The 16,307-nt window shown below is 43.5% G+C and overlaps 1 pseudogene; it reads right to left on the reverse strand.

Annotated features, from left to right (window-relative positions):
- Positions 1-10,774: 10,774 nt before the first annotated feature.
- On the reverse strand, positions 10,775-11,302 carry LOC101333403 (ferritin light chain pseudogene; annotated as a pseudogene).
- Between the last annotated feature and the right edge of the window lie 5,005 nt (positions 11,303-16,307).

The raw sequence follows: 16,307 nt of genomic DNA on the forward strand, positions 1-16,307 counted from the left end.
CTAGGTATTTTTTTATTTCCTCTCTGATTTCTTCAGTGATCACTTCGTTATTAAGTAGTGTATTGTTTAGCCTCCATGTGTTTGTATTTTTTACAGATCTTTTCCTGTAATTGATATCTAATCTAATGGCACTGTGGTCGGAAAAGATACTTGATACAATTTCAATTTTCTTAAATTTACCAAGGCTTGATTTGTGACCCAAGATAGGATCTATCCTGGAGAATGTTCCATGAGCACTTGAGAAAAATGTGTATTCTGTTGTTTTTGGGTGTTTTTGTGTTTCCTTATTTATTGTCATTTTGGATGATCTGTCCATTGGTGAAATTGGGGTGTTAAAGTCCCCTACTATGAATGTGTTACTGTTGATTTCCCCATTTGTGGCTGTTAGTATTTGCCTTATGTATTGTGGTGCTCCTATGTTGGGTGCATAAATATTTACAATTGTTGTATCTTCTTCTTGGATCGATCCCTTGATCATTATGTAGTGTCCTTCTTTGTCTCTTCTAATAGTCTTTATTTTAAAGTCTATTTTGTCTGATATGAGAATTGCTACTCCAGCTTTCTTTCAGTTTCCATTTGCATGGAATATCTTTTTCCATCCCCTTACTTTCAGTCTGTATGTGTCTCTAGGCCTGAAGTGGGTCTCTTGTAGACAGTATATATATGGGTCTTGTTTTTGTATCCATTCAGCCAATCTGTGTCTTTTGGTGGGAGCATTTAGTCCATTTACATTTAAGGTAATTATCGATATGTATGTTCCTGTTCCCATTTTCTAAATTGTTTTGGGTTCATTATTGTAGGTCTTTTCCTTCTCTTGTGTTTCCTGTCTAGAGAAGTTCCTTTAGCATTTGTTGTAAAGCTGGTTTGGTGGTGCTGAACTCTCTCAGCTTTTGCTTGTCTGTAAAGGTTTTAATTTCTCTGTCAAACGTGAATGAGAACCTATGCTGGATAGAGTAATCTTGGTTGCAGGTTTTTTTCCTTCATCAGTTTAAATATGTCCTGCCAGTCTCATCTGGCTTGCAGAGTTTCTGCTGAAAGATCAGCTGTTAACCTTATGGGGATTCCCTTGTGTGTTATTTGTTGTTTTTCCCTTGCTGCTTTTCATATGTTTTCTTTGTATTTAATTTTTGATAGTTTGATTAATATGTGCCTTGGCATATTTCTCCTTGGATTTATCCTGTATGGGACTCTCTGTGCTTCCTGGACTTGGTTAACTATTTCCTTTCCCATATTAGGGAAGTTTTCAACTGTAATCTCTTCAAATATTTTCTCAGTCCCTTTCTTTTTCTCTTCTTTTTCTGGAACCCCTATAATTTGAATGTTGGTGCATTTAATGTGGTCCCAGAGGTCTCTGAGACTGTCCTCAGTTCTTTTCATTCTTTTTTCTTTATTCTGCTCTGCAGTAGTTATTTCCCCTATTTTATCTTCCAGGTCACTTATCTGTTCTTCTGCCTCAGTTATTCTGCTATTGATCCCATCTAGAGTATTTTTAATTTCATTTATTGTGTTGTTCATCGTTGCTTGTTTCATCTTTAGTTCTTCTCGGTCCTTGTTAAATGTTTCTTGCATTTTTTCTATTCTATTTCCAAGATTTTGGATCATCTTTACTATCATTACTCTGAATTCTTTTTCAGGTAGACTGCCTATTTCCTCTTCATTTGTTAGGTGGTGGGTTTTTATCTTGCTCCTTCATCTGCTGTGTGTTTTTCTGTCTTCTCATTTTGCTTATCTTACTGTGTTTGGGGTCTCCTTTTTGCAGGTTGCAGGTTCGTATTTCCCATTGTTTTTGGTGTCTGTCCCCAGTGGCTAAAGTTGGTTCAGTGGGTTGTGTAGGCTTCCTGGTGGAGGGGACTAGTGCCTATGTTCTGGTGGATGAGGCTGGATCTTGTCTTTCTGGTGGGCAGGTCCAAGTCTGGTGGTGTGTTTTGGGGTGTCTGTGGACTTATTATGATTTTAGGCAGCCTCTCTGCTAATGAGTAGGGTTGTGTTCCTGTCTTGCTGGTTGTTTGGCATAGGGTGTCCAGCACTGTAGCTTGCTGGTCGTTGAGTGAAGCTGGGTGCTGGTGTTGAGATGGAGCTCTCTGGGAGATTTTTGCCATTTGATATAATGTGGAGCTGGGAGGTCTCTTGTGGACCAGTGTCCTGAAGTTGGCTCTCCCACCTCAGAGGCACAGCCCTGACTCCTGGCTGCAGCACCAAGAGCCTCTCATCCACACGGCTCCTCAATTTGGAATGATTCGTTTTCTAGTCATGTATTCCACAGATGCAGGATACATCAAGTTGATTGTGGAGCTTTAATCTGCTGCTTCTGAGGTTGCTGAGATTTCCCTTTCTCTTTGTTCTCACAGCTCCCGGGGCTCAGCTTTGGATTTGGCCCTGCCTCAGTGTAGGTCGCCAGAGGGCATTTGTTCTTCACTCAGACAGGACAGGGTTAAAGGAGCCAGTGATTCAGGGACTCTGGCTCACTCAGGCCAGGGGGAGGGAGGGGTATGGAGTGTGGGGCGAGCCTGCAGTGGCAGAGGCCAGCGTGACGTTGCACCAGCCTGAGGCGTGCCGTGAGTTCTCCCGGGGAAGTTGTCCCTGGATCCCGGGATCCTGGCAGTGGTGGGCTGCACAGGCTCCCTGGAAGAGGGGTGTGGATAGTGACCTGTGCTCGCACAGAGGCTTCTTGGTGGCAGCAGGAGCAGCCTTAGCGTCTTATGCCTGTCTCTGGGGTCCGCGCTTTTAGCCGCAGCTCGCGCCCGTCTCTGGAGCTGCTTTAAGCAGCGCTCTTAATCCCCTCTCCTCGCGCACAAGGAAACAAACAGGGAAGAAAAAGTCTCTTGCCTCTTCGGCAGGTCCAGTCTTTTCCCCGGACTCCCTCCCGGCTAGCCGTGGTGCACTAACTTCCTGCAGACTGTGTTCACGCCGCCAACCCCAGTCCTCTCCCTGGGATCTAAGCTCCGATGCCCGAGCCTCAGCTCCCAGTCCCGCCCACCCCGGCGGGTGAGCAGACAAGCCTCACGGGCTGGTGAGTGCCAGTCAGCCCTGATCCTCTCTGCGGGAATCTCTCCGCTTTGCCTTCCGCACCCCTGTTGCTGTGCTCTCCTCCGCGGCTCTGAAGCTTTCCCCCTCCGCCACCCGCAGTCTCTGCCCGCGAAGGGGCTTGCTAGTGTGTGGAAACCTTTCCTCCTTCACAGCTCCCTCCCACTGGTGCAAGTCCCATCCCTATCCTTTTGTCTCTGTTTATTCTTTTTTCTTTTCCCCTACCCAGGTACGTGGGGGAGTTTCTTGCCTTTGGGGAGGTCTGAGGTCTTCTGCCAGCGTTCAGTAGGTGTTCTGTAGGAGTTGTTCCACATGTAGATGTATTTCTGGTGTATCTGTGGGGAGGAAGGTGATCTCCAAGTCTTACTCTTCCGCCATCTTCCCCTCGTCCCCAAAAGATCTTTTTGTTGAAACTTTTATTTTAATTTCTCTGTTCAGGCTGTGTGGTTACTGGCCCTCCCTCTCCAAACCTGCATTCAAGTGACAGGTGACTTCCTAGATGAATGACGTGTTGCTTGTCTTTGACTGTGTACTCTTCACTAAGTCACCTCTCTGTCTGATTCCCATCTCTAAAATACGGGTTTGGCAGATGGAGAGATATACCATGTTCTTGGATTGGAAGAATAAGCATTGTGAAAATGACTATACTACACAAAACAATCCACAGATTCAATGCAATCCCTATCAAACTACCAATGGCACTTTTCACAGAACTAGAACAAACAATTTCACGATTTGTATGGAAACACAAAAGACCCTGAATAGCCAAAGCAATCTTGAGAAAGAAAACCGGAGCTGCAGGAATCAGGCTCCCTGACTTCAGACTATACTACAAAGCTACAGTAATCAAGACAATATGGTACTGGCACAAAAACAGAAATATAGATCAATGGAACAGGCTACAAAGCCCAGAGATAAACCCACACACATATGGTCACCTTATTTTTGATAAAGGAGCCAAGAATATACAATGGAGAAAAGACAGCCTCTTTTATAAGCGGTGCTTGGAAAACTGGACAGCTACATGTAAAAGAATGAAATTAGAACACTCTATAACACTATACACAAAAATAAACTCAAAATGGATTAAAGACCTAAATGTAAGGCCAGACACTGTAAAACTCTTAGAGGAAAACATAGGCAGAACATTCTATGACATAAATCACAGCAAGGTCATTTTTGACCCACCTCCTAGAGTAATGGAAATAAAAACAAAAATAAACAAATGAGACCTAATGAAACTTAAAAACTTTTGCACAGTAAAGGAAACCATAAACAAGATGAAAAGATAACCCTCAGAATGGGAGAAAGTATTTGCAAATGAAGCAACTGACAAAGGATTAATCTCCAAAATTTACATGCAGCTCAATATCAAAGAAAAACAAACAACCCAATCCAAAAATGGGCAGAAGACCTAAACAAACATTTCTCCAAAGAAAATATACAGATAGCCAACAAACACATGAAAGAATGCTCAACATCACTAATCATTAGAGAAATGCAAATCAAAACTACAATGAGGTATCACGTGTCAGCAGTCAGAACGGCCATCATCCAAAAATCTATGAAGAATAAGTGCTGGAGAGTGTGTGGAGAAAAGGGAACCCTCTTGCACTGTTGGTGGGAATGTAAATTGATACAACCACTATGGAGAACAGTATGGAGGTTCCTTAAAAAACTGCAGATAGAACTACCATATGACCCAGCAATCCCACTACTGGGCCTATACCCTGAGAAAACCATAATTCAAAAAGAGTCATGTACCACAATGTTCATTGCAGCTCTAGTTACAATAGCCAGGACATGGAAGCAACCTAAGTGTCTATCGACAGATGAATGGATAAAGAAGATGTGGCACGTATATACAATAGAATATTACTCAGCCATAAAAAGAAACAAAATTGAGTTATTTGTAGTGAGGTGGATGGACCTATAATCTGTCATACAGAATGAAGTAAGTCAGAAAGAAAAACAAATACCGTATGCTAACACATACGTATGGAATCTAAGAAAAATAAATAGTTATGAAGAGCCTAGGGGCAGGACAGGAATAAAGACACAGATGTAGAGAATGGACTTGAGGACACGGGGAGGGGGAAGGTAAGCTGGGACAAAGTGAGAGAGTGGCATGGACATATAAACACTACCAAATGTAAAATAGATAGCTAGTGGGAAGCAGCCCCATAACACAGGGAGATCAGCTGGGTGTTTGTGACCACGTAGATGGGTGGGATAGGGAGGGTGGGAGGAGACGCAAGAGGGAGGAGATATGGGGATATATGTATATGTATAGCTGATTCACTTTGTTATAAAGCAGAAACTAACACACCATTGTAAAGCAATTATACTCCAATAAAGATTAAAAAAAAAAAAATACGGGTTTGGGAACATTTGATACTGAAGCTCCTTCAAGCTGAACAATGCTATGGTTCTAGACCTGAAATATTTAAAATGTGACCTCCCAGGAATGTTTGTATTTTAAAGGAGTTACTTAACTAGGAACAAAAACCCTTAGTGGTCGGACTTCACTGGGGGATGAAATAGCATAGTTCCAAAGGCAAATATTAGCAGAACTTTCTATAGAATGACAAGGTAAAGACTCTTTATTCAGCTTCCTTTGAGTATTGTCATTCAACTTGGTATGAATATACCCACCATTTATAAAAACTTAATCAGGGAAAAGACATGGAGAAAATTTAAATGCATATTGCTAAGTGAAGGAAGCCAATTTGAAAAGGCTATGTACTGTATGGTTCCAATAATATGACATTCTAGAAGAGGTAAAATTATGGAGATAATAAAAAAAAATCAGTGGTTGCCAGGGGATAGGGAGTTGGGGTTGGGGGAAGGGAAGAGATAGAACACAGATTTTTTGGGACAGTGAAACTATTCTGTGTGATTCTGTAATGGCTGATACCTGATATTATACATTTGTCAAAACCCATAGAATGTACAACACAGAGTGAACCCTAGTGTAAACTGTGGATTTTAGTTAATAATAACGTGTCAGTATCAGCTCATCAATTGTAACAAATGTACCATACTAATGCAAGATGCCAACAGTAGGGGAAATTTTGTGTGGAAGGGAGGGGTATATGGGAATTCTGTGTACTTTCTGCTCAGCTTTTCTATAAACCTAAACCTGCTTTAAAATAAAGACTATTAATTAAAAAAAAAACTTAACCACACATCTCCTTAATCATAGCTAACATTTATGTAGCACTTACCAGGTGCCATTCTCAGCACTTTGCATATATTGACGCTTTCAAAATTTTCACATCAAATTTATGAGCGAAGTACTATTATTATTCTCATTTTACAGATGAGGAAATTGAGGCACAGTGAGGTTAGGGGAAGTTGCCCAGGATTGCACAGCTAGTAAATGGCAGAGTCCTCTTTGACCCCAGGCAGTCTGGCTGTAGTGTTTGTACCATGCTGTATACCTGCTTCTGCTTCTACCCTATACCCTACCGTGTGTCAGATGTGTGCTTTATCTGCTCAAGTGGCCCTCTCTCAGGGTGCCTTTCAGACCTGCCACAGGCTGGGGTAGGTGACTCTGTTCCACGTTCTCATACGCCCTGGCCTTGACTCTGCAGACACACCACATTTAGCGTACATTTGTTGAATGTATCTTAAGGGATTGCCAGGGAAGTGTTTGGCACGTGTTTTGTTGAATCCCAGAGAAACTATGGACTTGTGCTAAACTGCCAACTTGTATCTGTCCACAAAAAGGCAGCCAGCTGAGTGAGCTTGCTCTCCTGGTCACCACTGCTTCCTTCTCTGATGTCCTGGAGCCTCCTCCTTGATCACCTGTCTTCATCCTGGCTTGGTCTCGGTGTCAAGGCCACCATTGACATTTCCTGTGTCTACTTTTTTCTCATTGTTGAAAATAAAAATGTTGGTCACATGCCTATCCTTCAACTCTGCTTTTGTTCTTCATGTTTCCTTAAAGTTTTATCTGCAGAAACTCTCATTTCTGGGACAGACTTTAATCCAAGCCAGGAGATGAGAACTCATTTAGGGAAACAAAGAGTTCACTTCCAGTGCCCGACTCTCCTGAAGATCATTTCCTTGCCAGCGAAGACAAAGAAAAGGAGCGAGGAGACAGCTCGCCATGTCAGAAACACTGCACCATGGGTCCCACTCGGTGGACCACCTGCGCCTCCCCACTCTGACCATTTCTTCTAATTGTGGGAATCTGACCCTGGAGACATGAGTGGAGGTGGTCTGGATTCCCCTCCCTGACAAGTGGCCCCTGGGAAGCTGGAGCTCTCCTGGGACTCTGGGGGCTGGGCTGTCACTGAAGATAGGCGTCAGAGCCAAGGTTACAGGCTAGAAACCACCCTAATGACGGCAGCAGAAATAGCCTGTGTGTTCATTACCTTCTGTGCCCCATTGATGTGTGTTTAATAAATGAAAGAATATTGATTTCTTTGTGTTTGGAGGTTGGAACTTCCCATCCCCAAGCTAAGCAGGTTGCAAAGCTTGGAGCTGAAGCAGGTCTGGAGACGTCATGCAGCTGGAAAGCTGGAGTGAGTGGGACAGGCAGCCCTCCCCTGCAACTGCTTGCTCTGCATCAGCCACGCCTCACCCCTTCCACTCCCTACTCCCTCCAGCCCGGGGACAGTGGACTTCCTTTGTTCCCCTTATTTCCTGCTCCCCCTTCCCTGGGCTAACTCTTAGCCTTCTGTCCAGGCCCAGCTGAAATGTCAGCTTCTCCAAAGATCCTCTTAAATTCCCCTTCCTTTCTCCTCTTACAGAGGGCCTGCTCTATGTTCCCAGAGGACCCTGCACTTCCCCTGGCATTACACTTGTGCCACTTAATTGTAATGAATAAAGTCATGGTTTGACTTTCCAGTTAGTCAATAAACTGTGTAAGGGGAGAGAATGGCTCTGTCTTGTTGGCCATTTTATCCCTCCCTATGGTACCTGGAAGAAGGGAAACACACATTAAGTATTTGTCAGATAAAGGAATGAACTCTAAACTACAAGGGCAAAGACATGGGCCTTAGAGCCAAGGTCATGGGCCAAAAACCACCCTAAGGAGGGCAGCAGAAATAGCCTGTGTGTTAATTACATTCTGTGCCCCATTAATGTGTGTTTAATAAATGAAAGAATATTGATTTCACTATTTGTGGAGGTTGGAACCCCTCGCCTTCCAACTAAGTAAGTCTTGAATGGAGCAAACACCTTTTCCACCAAGAATCAGAATAGCCCGTGGTAATATATTCTGGGAGAGTTTTGGACCACAGATTAAAAAAAAAAAGAGAGATTTCCCTCCCTTCCAAACCACTTCCTTGAGGATGCACTGAATCACAGTGAATGGCCAATTGAGCTTCCAGTAGGCCCATTAGAAAGTGGGTTGTCATTAGAAAGTGGGTTGTCTCATATTACGTAGGATTAACATTAGGCATCTCTGTCTCAACCCAGTGAAAGGCCTCAAGTGTCCTTGGAATTTCAGTGACCTTTCCCCATCAATGTTGACATTGTTCTCCCACCCGATGGCTTAATTCACAGGAAATACAACCTACTCCTCAACATCGCTGCCCACCACATCTGGGATGGGGGCTGAGGGCCTGGGAGCGCTGAGCTCCAGGCACTGAGATGTTATATTTCCTTGCACCAAACCTCCCGGGCTGCAGGGCCTCCTGAGATTTGTTTCCTGTATCTTTCTGCAATCTTTTTGATGGTCTTAGCTGAGAATTAGGAGGCAGTGGCACAGGCTCTAGGAGCCTAGCAGGTCTGAAACCTGTCATCAGCGGAGCTCCTCTGATGCAATAGCAATAGGGTGAAGCTGCTGATCAGAAACACCTAGAACTCAGGCAATGGTGTGGGATCCAAAGCCCAGGCAGACCATGTTCATTTAGGGGAAGGCACAAGGGAATAATGGCTGTTGACATGTTTGTTTTTGAATCCTTTCTACGGCCTAAAGACTTTGCTGTTTTGCTATGTCCATTGTCCTGATGAGGGGCTGTGGCTCAGAGCACATAGCAATTGGATGGAGTATCTATTGAACACCTACTTGTGTTACATGGTATACTAGGGTTTTAAACTCTTTCCCTCCTCTATTTCTCATTGCAGCCTTGCGATGTAGAAACTGAAGCCAAGGCAGAGTTGGCTAATTCTTTGCTGGTGCAATTCAGCCTCGTTAGGCAAACTTCTCCAGCAGCTTGGCAGCCAAAGCAGAGAAGATGAGTGATTGAGTGGCGCAGAATGAAGCATCCATAGGATGGTGAGAGGAGAGTTTGGGCAGGAAAGGAGGTGAGACTGGTGGGAAAGCAAGGATGGGTCTTATTCAAGGTGAATCCCTCATGCTGGGAGCATGATTGACACTCAGAACATGTCTTCTGAACAGATGTGTGAATGCTAACAGGGGACTGATGGGCAGGTGAACCAAGTTCCTGGAGGGTCCAGGGAGGCCTCAGAGCAGTAGGTATACAAGTGAGCTGCTAGGAGTTGGGAATACTAGTGGGGGAATACTAGGCGGGGGGTGGGGGGGAATACTAATGACCTTTAAGATTCTCAGAAAAGGAGCCATTTGGAGGGATGAAGGGATGGCAAGGGCCACCGTGGGACCATTACTGGGCAGCTGCAAAAGCATGTGGCAATGGCCACTGGCACTGAGGAACAAGAGGCCAATGAGAAACAGCCTGGAGTAACTCCTTCCATGCATCCCCTGGGTTTTTCACACTATTCTGTGTGGGGATGGATGGATGCACGTCTCTAACAACTTTGAAGAGTCAAGTGTCAGGCTTCTCCAAAGCTCTACTTTGCCCTTGTGACGTGAATGTCAACTGTAGTGTGTAACCAGGAAGCTCAGATGTGGGCTGTGGTGCCTCCCAGTGTGTCTATGGATTTGGTCGGTGGAAGGCAAAGACAGTGCTGATCTATGAATACGTTTTCTTTTTCATTCAGGCACTGCCTTTACTCAGTCAGCCCTGGCTTCCTGCAGCAGAGGTCTGGGCTGTAATAGAGCTGGTCTTATTTTTTATTAAGTTCATGAACTTTGAAGGAAGGAACTTGGAAAAAAAGGTCTCATTACCTCAGGAATGAAGACTCATGCTTCTTTTAAAGCCAGACATTGGTGTGGCCTTGCTTGTTATAGACACAAATAATCTGGGTGTAAAATTGCAATGGAGTGGCAAGGAGAAAACAGGATGGCTTCTTGGGGTGAAGCAGGTGGGGCGGGGGAGGAAAGGTTAGTGAAAGGTCAACCTAAAATGGAGAGGTCCTGAGGAAAGGCATGCAGACTTCAACTGTGGCTAGACATTTGTATAGATTGACTTTGTGAAGATAGAATCTGCCCTAGACCCTTGCAGAATCTGGGATAATGGGAAGAACATGGTCTCTGGATTCAGATGAATTTGGCTTTAAATTTCAATTTGGCTACTTACTATAAGCTTCATGACCGACAATTTCCCAAACCTCTTGAGTTTCAGTTTCCAAATCTGTACAATGTAAAAGAATATCTACCTGGCAGGAGTGTTGAGGGGACTGGATGAGACAGTGCAGGAAAAGTGTCAAGACACTGAGTTTATAAAGAGCAATGTGGTACAAGGCTTCCAAATTCACATTACTATTATTGTTAGTATTTTTTGCTGCAAAAAGCCTTATTGTTTCCATTTGGTCCAAGGCTTGGGAGAGGGCTCCAGGACAGTTAAAAAGCTGTTCAGTGACTGCAGAGAGAGGCTTCAGGCAGAAGCACTGACACCAGAGGGGCTTCTCAAAGGCCGCTGGGCTCCAGAGGCTTCTAGTCATGCTTGAGGGTGGGCCTTTTGAGGAAATACTTGCCCAGCCCCACCTGGGGACCAGCCAGCCTGCAGAGGTTGGTCAGGTGGTCACCATCTTCTTGATGAGTTTCACCGGCTCATCCAGGAAGCGGCTCTCCAGGAAGTCTGAGAGCTGGGGGTCTGTGTGGGCAGAACCCAGGGCATGCAGAGTGAAAAGCGCCTAGTTCAGGTTCTTCTCCATGAACAGGGTGGCTTCCACAGCATCCTGGGCTTTACCCCACTCATCCTGAGATGGCTTCTGCAGGTCCTGGAAGAGGGCATGGCCGCAGTGCTCGTTTTGCATCTTCAAGAGATGTTCGGTGCCCTTGTGCTTCTCCTCAGCCAATTCATGGAAAAAGTCACCCACGCCCTCCAGAGCCACATCATCGTGGTGGAAATAGAAGCCCAGAGAGAGAGGTAGGTGTAGGAGGCCTGCAGATGCAGGTTCACCAGGCGGTGGATGGCGGTCTCCACCGGGTAGAATAGTACTGAAAAATCCGGGAGCTCATGGTTGATCAGCAATAAGGAGCTAAGCTCAAAAAATGGTGTTGGCTGGTCCCAGAGGCCGAGGATAGCTGACTGGTTGGTTCTGAAAGTTGTGGCTGGAAAAATGGTTGGCAGGTGGTCAGAGGCTAGAGGAAGGGGTGTCCCTGGGTCAGTTCTGCCCAAACACTGTTGAAGCAAGAGACACCGAGCACACTGCTCATGGTCACCTTCTTTAATGAAATAGATCTTCGAGTTATCCAGTGCAGTGGTTCACACGATTTAATTGTTAACTGACCAGGAGGCTGACTGCTGCACTGGAGTTTTCCTCCTCTGCAAAGTGTCGTCAGAGGAGTGCTAGACATCAGGGCCCAGGCTAGCCTAGTGTTCATCAAACTTCTCTGTTGATGGGAATTTCCTGGGGGTACTTGTTAGACATTACAAGTTTCTGACTTCATCCCAGACCCATTGAATGAGGAGTTCCGGGGACCCAGGAGGCTGTGTATTTAACAAGAACCCCAGACAAGTCTTGTCATCAGAGAATTTGGGGAAACACCAGCAATCCTAGCTGTACCATTGACTGATTAGTGATAACAAGCTAGTTTTAAAATACATTTTAAAAATGTAAAGTAAAAATTTACTATAAAGATGATCTCTAAGATCCAGAGTTATTTATAAAACACCCTTTGACTGATATTTGGGGGAAGATCGTATCATTATGCTTTTAGGAGAAAGATGCTCTTTCATTCCTCCCTGCCTTTGCTGTTACTGTTCTCTCTGTCTGAAATTCTCTATCTACCTTGTCTACCTGGCAAATCCTGCTTCTTCTTCAAGGGTCAGTTCAACAATCACATCCTTTGAAATGCTCCCATGATTCTCTCAGGTAAATCAGCTGCTTCTTCCTCTCTGTGACCTTTGTGCCTTTGTGTTATGTCTTTTGTAAGATGAATCACATCATATTATATGTTTTTTTTTTACGTTTCTCTCCACATTAGTTTTTGCATATAAAGGTCAGGAGCGTGGGTTCTGGAATCAAAGTGCCTAGATTTGAATCTCTCTCTCTGAAGAGATCAGAGCAGACAAAACAGAAGAGATCACCTTGAATTGGGTGTTGGAGGATGAGCAAGAATTGTCCAGATGGAGAAAGGAGATTTCCAGTGAACAGCAGGTGCAAAAGTGTAGAGGTCACAGAAAAACACACTTTTCCCATCTTGAACCATTTTTAATGAGAAACTCATTTTTTGCAATAATATCTTTTAAGATCTTGAAAATTTTCCATTAAGTCACTTTTGGTTCTTTTCATTAGACTTTATTTACAAAGGCCATAAAAGGGCCTATCGTAAAATAATGTTTTAAATGGTTAAACCAAAGGGAGTCTGGGTTAGTCCTCAGATTCCCCTGTATGATTTTGCAAAGCATATGACCCTGCCTGTGAACGGCTTTGGTTGCAAACATGCCTGGTTCAAAGCATGCCTTTTCCATGTATCACTGGGTGGCTTTGATCAAGTTACTTAGCTTCTCTGAGCTTCTCATGTGTAAAATAGAAAATGAACACCCTTTCCCTCTACTCTCTCAGAGTTGAACGGGGCACTTAAAAAATAGATAACAGAAAGATTTTTAAATAATCTTGATAGACCAGGGCACTAGGCTAATACTATTTACAAGAAATTTTAAAAAGATAAATGTCAAGTCCAGAATTTAAGATTACATATGAAATGCAACTACTGGCTTGAGGAAAATTAGTAAGGTAGCAGCTCATGTCAGAAACACCAGAAAACATTGTTAGAAATCAAGTTCAAACGACTCCAATGGGGTACTGGAACACTAAATATGTGCTTTTTACTTTGGCATCATAACTAGGTTGGCAAACATTTTTTAGCTGTGTAATGCCGAGTGTTGTCAGGGAAGAGGGCATTGGGATCCCTCATGCACTGCTGGTGGGAGTGTAGACTTATGTAGTCACTCTGTAGAACGATCTGGCACTACGTGAGCACATTAAGCTTGTACATGCCTGTGATCTGTCAGTCGCACTCTTTGTTTGTGAAATTCTATAGATAGATTGGTTCAGCAACTTCCTTCTACCTCACTTAGAATGTGATTTCCTGCACCCTAGGCGATGGAAAGGTAAAATCTATATTTTCCAGATGCCCTTATTGTTCAGGTTCCATTAATGACCTAGCTTCCTCCAAGCAATGTATGTATGTGATATTTGGAAGGTGGAAGTGATTATCATGAGGCAGAGGTCTTGTTTCTGATGTGTCTGTTATTTTTGTTGGTACGTGTGGTCACAAAGACTTTTAGGTAGCTGAAATTTAGTTTTCAGAAGATGTAGTAGAGGGCCCGATATCTGGTCCTAACATGGTGAGTATCAAGAAGCTGGGAAATGGGCCTCCCTGCTTTCAAAGAGGTGGTGTTGGTTTCTAGGTCCTCTGGCCCATTGCTCCCTGGTGGGTCAGTTCTGCTGAACTACACCCTGGTGGGTGTAGTTCCAGGTGTCATTCCTGGAAGCTTGGCCTAAATCCTGCTTTCTTCCAACCATTTAAAAATAAGAATTCTCAAAAAAAAAAAAAAATTCTCTCCATTATATATATATGTGTGTGTGTGTGTGTGTGTGTGTGTGTGTGTGTGTGTGTGTGTTTTGTTTTGTTTTTTGCTAAGCTAGCTCAAGGAGATTCTGGCAACTAAAACTGATCCAAGAGAATTTCTCATAAATGCGACATGAATGAGGATGCTCATCACAATATTATATGTAGCAGCTGGGAGAAGGAGGTCACCTCTTTACCGTCATTGAGGGGATGGATTTAGAAAATGAGCTGGATGTACACTCAGGAATACTATGCAGCAATTATAGTCAAGGAAATACTATGCAGAAATTATAGTCAAGGAAATGATTGGCCACATGGTGATATGGACAGATCTTAATAATAGCCTTTAGTTAAAAAAAAAAAAAGAAAATGTAGTTTATAGCATAATACCATTTATGCAAATTGAAATATACATGCATAAAAGACAACTACATGATTGACACTGACATAAACCCTCATCTAATCTTTCTCACATTAGACTGAGTGCCTAATCAGGAGGAACTAAAAGTCAGGAATGCAGACAATGAGGAATAAAGAAACAAGGGTGACCTTGTTTCTTTATTGTTTCAGTGACCCATGAACTTAGGACCCATGAACTTTATTGTCTCAGTGACCCATGAACTTAGGAGAATGATCTTTGCACCTGAGATGGGGAAAAGAAAAGAAGAACCAATGTCATATATCACAGGAGAAAATCTTCCACCTCTATACTGCAGCATAAATGTTTCTGTGCTATACACTAAGAGGGGGCATTGACAAAAAACTAATGGCTATAAGGAGGGAGAGAGGATGATGAGGGGACTACACATGGGTCACAAGAGCAACGATTGAAGATCATGGGGTTATTCAGCCTGGAGGAGAACAGAGAGGGAGATAGGGTGACCAACCATCTTGGTTTACCTGGAATTTTCCCAATTTTAGCACTGGAAGTCCTATGTCCCAGGAAACCCCTTAGTCCTGGGCAAACCAGGATGGTTGGTCACCCTAGGGAGACATTGCTGGTGTCTGCAACTATCTGAAGCACTTTCCTAGAGAGAGGAAGTAAAGATATGTGACTCTGTACCTTCAGAGGGCAGACTTTAGACCACTGGAAAGAACAAAGCTAGAGGAAGGAAATTTCTGGTTCAATTCGTTGAGGACTTTCTAACAACCAGCTGTGAACCAGTGAGCAGTCACTACTCTTGACCACTACCATTTAGTGAGTTCCTGCTGTTACCATGTCCAAACTCATTCTTCTCACTGCACGACAGGCCAATAAATCGGGAGACCGAGGTGTTAGGGCAAGGAATAACGACTTTATTCGGAAAGCCAGGAGTCTGAGAAGATGGTGAACTAATGTCCTAGAGAACCATCTTACCCAAGTCAGAATTCAGGCTTCTTTTATACTAAAAGGAGAGGGAGTGTGGTTGACTGTTGCAAACTTCTTGGTGTTGGAATCCTTTGTTCTTACAGTTGTCCACATAGATCAGGTCATGATGTTCCTGTAAACCTCCAAGAAGACCAATGTTATTCTCTGTTCTGCAACTTTTTATCTCTATGTGAATGGAAATTGTTAAACCCTTAAAGGCCAGAGCCTTGAGAATGGGCTATCCTGTATATTTCAGGCTATAGGCAACATTCTTAACTCCAAGCAAAAGCAAAAGAATACAAAGGTAAAAGAAACAGATCTAATATGGGGTCAGATCTCTTCTTCCCTATTACACTGCAAGGTACATAATAATCTCATTCAGTCTTCACAGTACTGTGTTGAACTTATGAAGAAACAAAATAACATTCCCAAGGTCAGACAATTAGGGGTTTGAACACAGGACTGTTTGACTCCAAGAAGCCCAGTCTCTTAACTAACACCTTTTAAGCTAATCTTAAGTGTTCTTTCTACTCGAGATGGTAAAAGTAAGTGCTACATTGCATGTTACAGACTAACAATGCTTAGAAGTTCAGAGGTGAGGAATTTCTATGAAAGCCGGTCTAGTCAGGGATTAATTGTGACTTGATTTTGAAAACACTTGATTGTCCTAAGAAGTCTAGCAGCAGACACCATACTGAGCGTCTGCCTCTGGCTGGAACTCTCAATGGCACTTGATAAGGAAAGAGCTCTGAAGAGGTTTACAATGTGCTAACTACAGTAGCTCAGCACAGACCCGCCTATTGTGGAGCATAAAAAAGCAGGTGCAGTTTCTGTTTCTAGATGCAGGATGGATAACCAGGATCATTACAAATGGGCTTAATAGTAATAATAGCTACCATTTTATTTTGGTACATATACTGTGTGCTAAGCATGGTGCAAAGTGCTTTAGACATAACCAGAGCCTAACATCGGAATATGGTAGTCAGTCAACAAATATTTGATAAGCAGATAATCTCGTTTAATTTTCTCCTGCACAACTATACCTGGAGACTCTACACAAGCCTTCTTGGCCAGTCCTATTATTATGCCCATTTGATA

Source organism: Tursiops truncatus, chromosome 1 (genome assembly GCF_011762595.2).
Source record: "Tursiops truncatus isolate mTurTru1 chromosome 1, mTurTru1.mat.Y, whole genome shotgun sequence".
Taxonomy (NCBI): Eukaryota; Metazoa; Chordata; class Mammalia; order Artiodactyla; family Delphinidae; genus Tursiops; species Tursiops truncatus.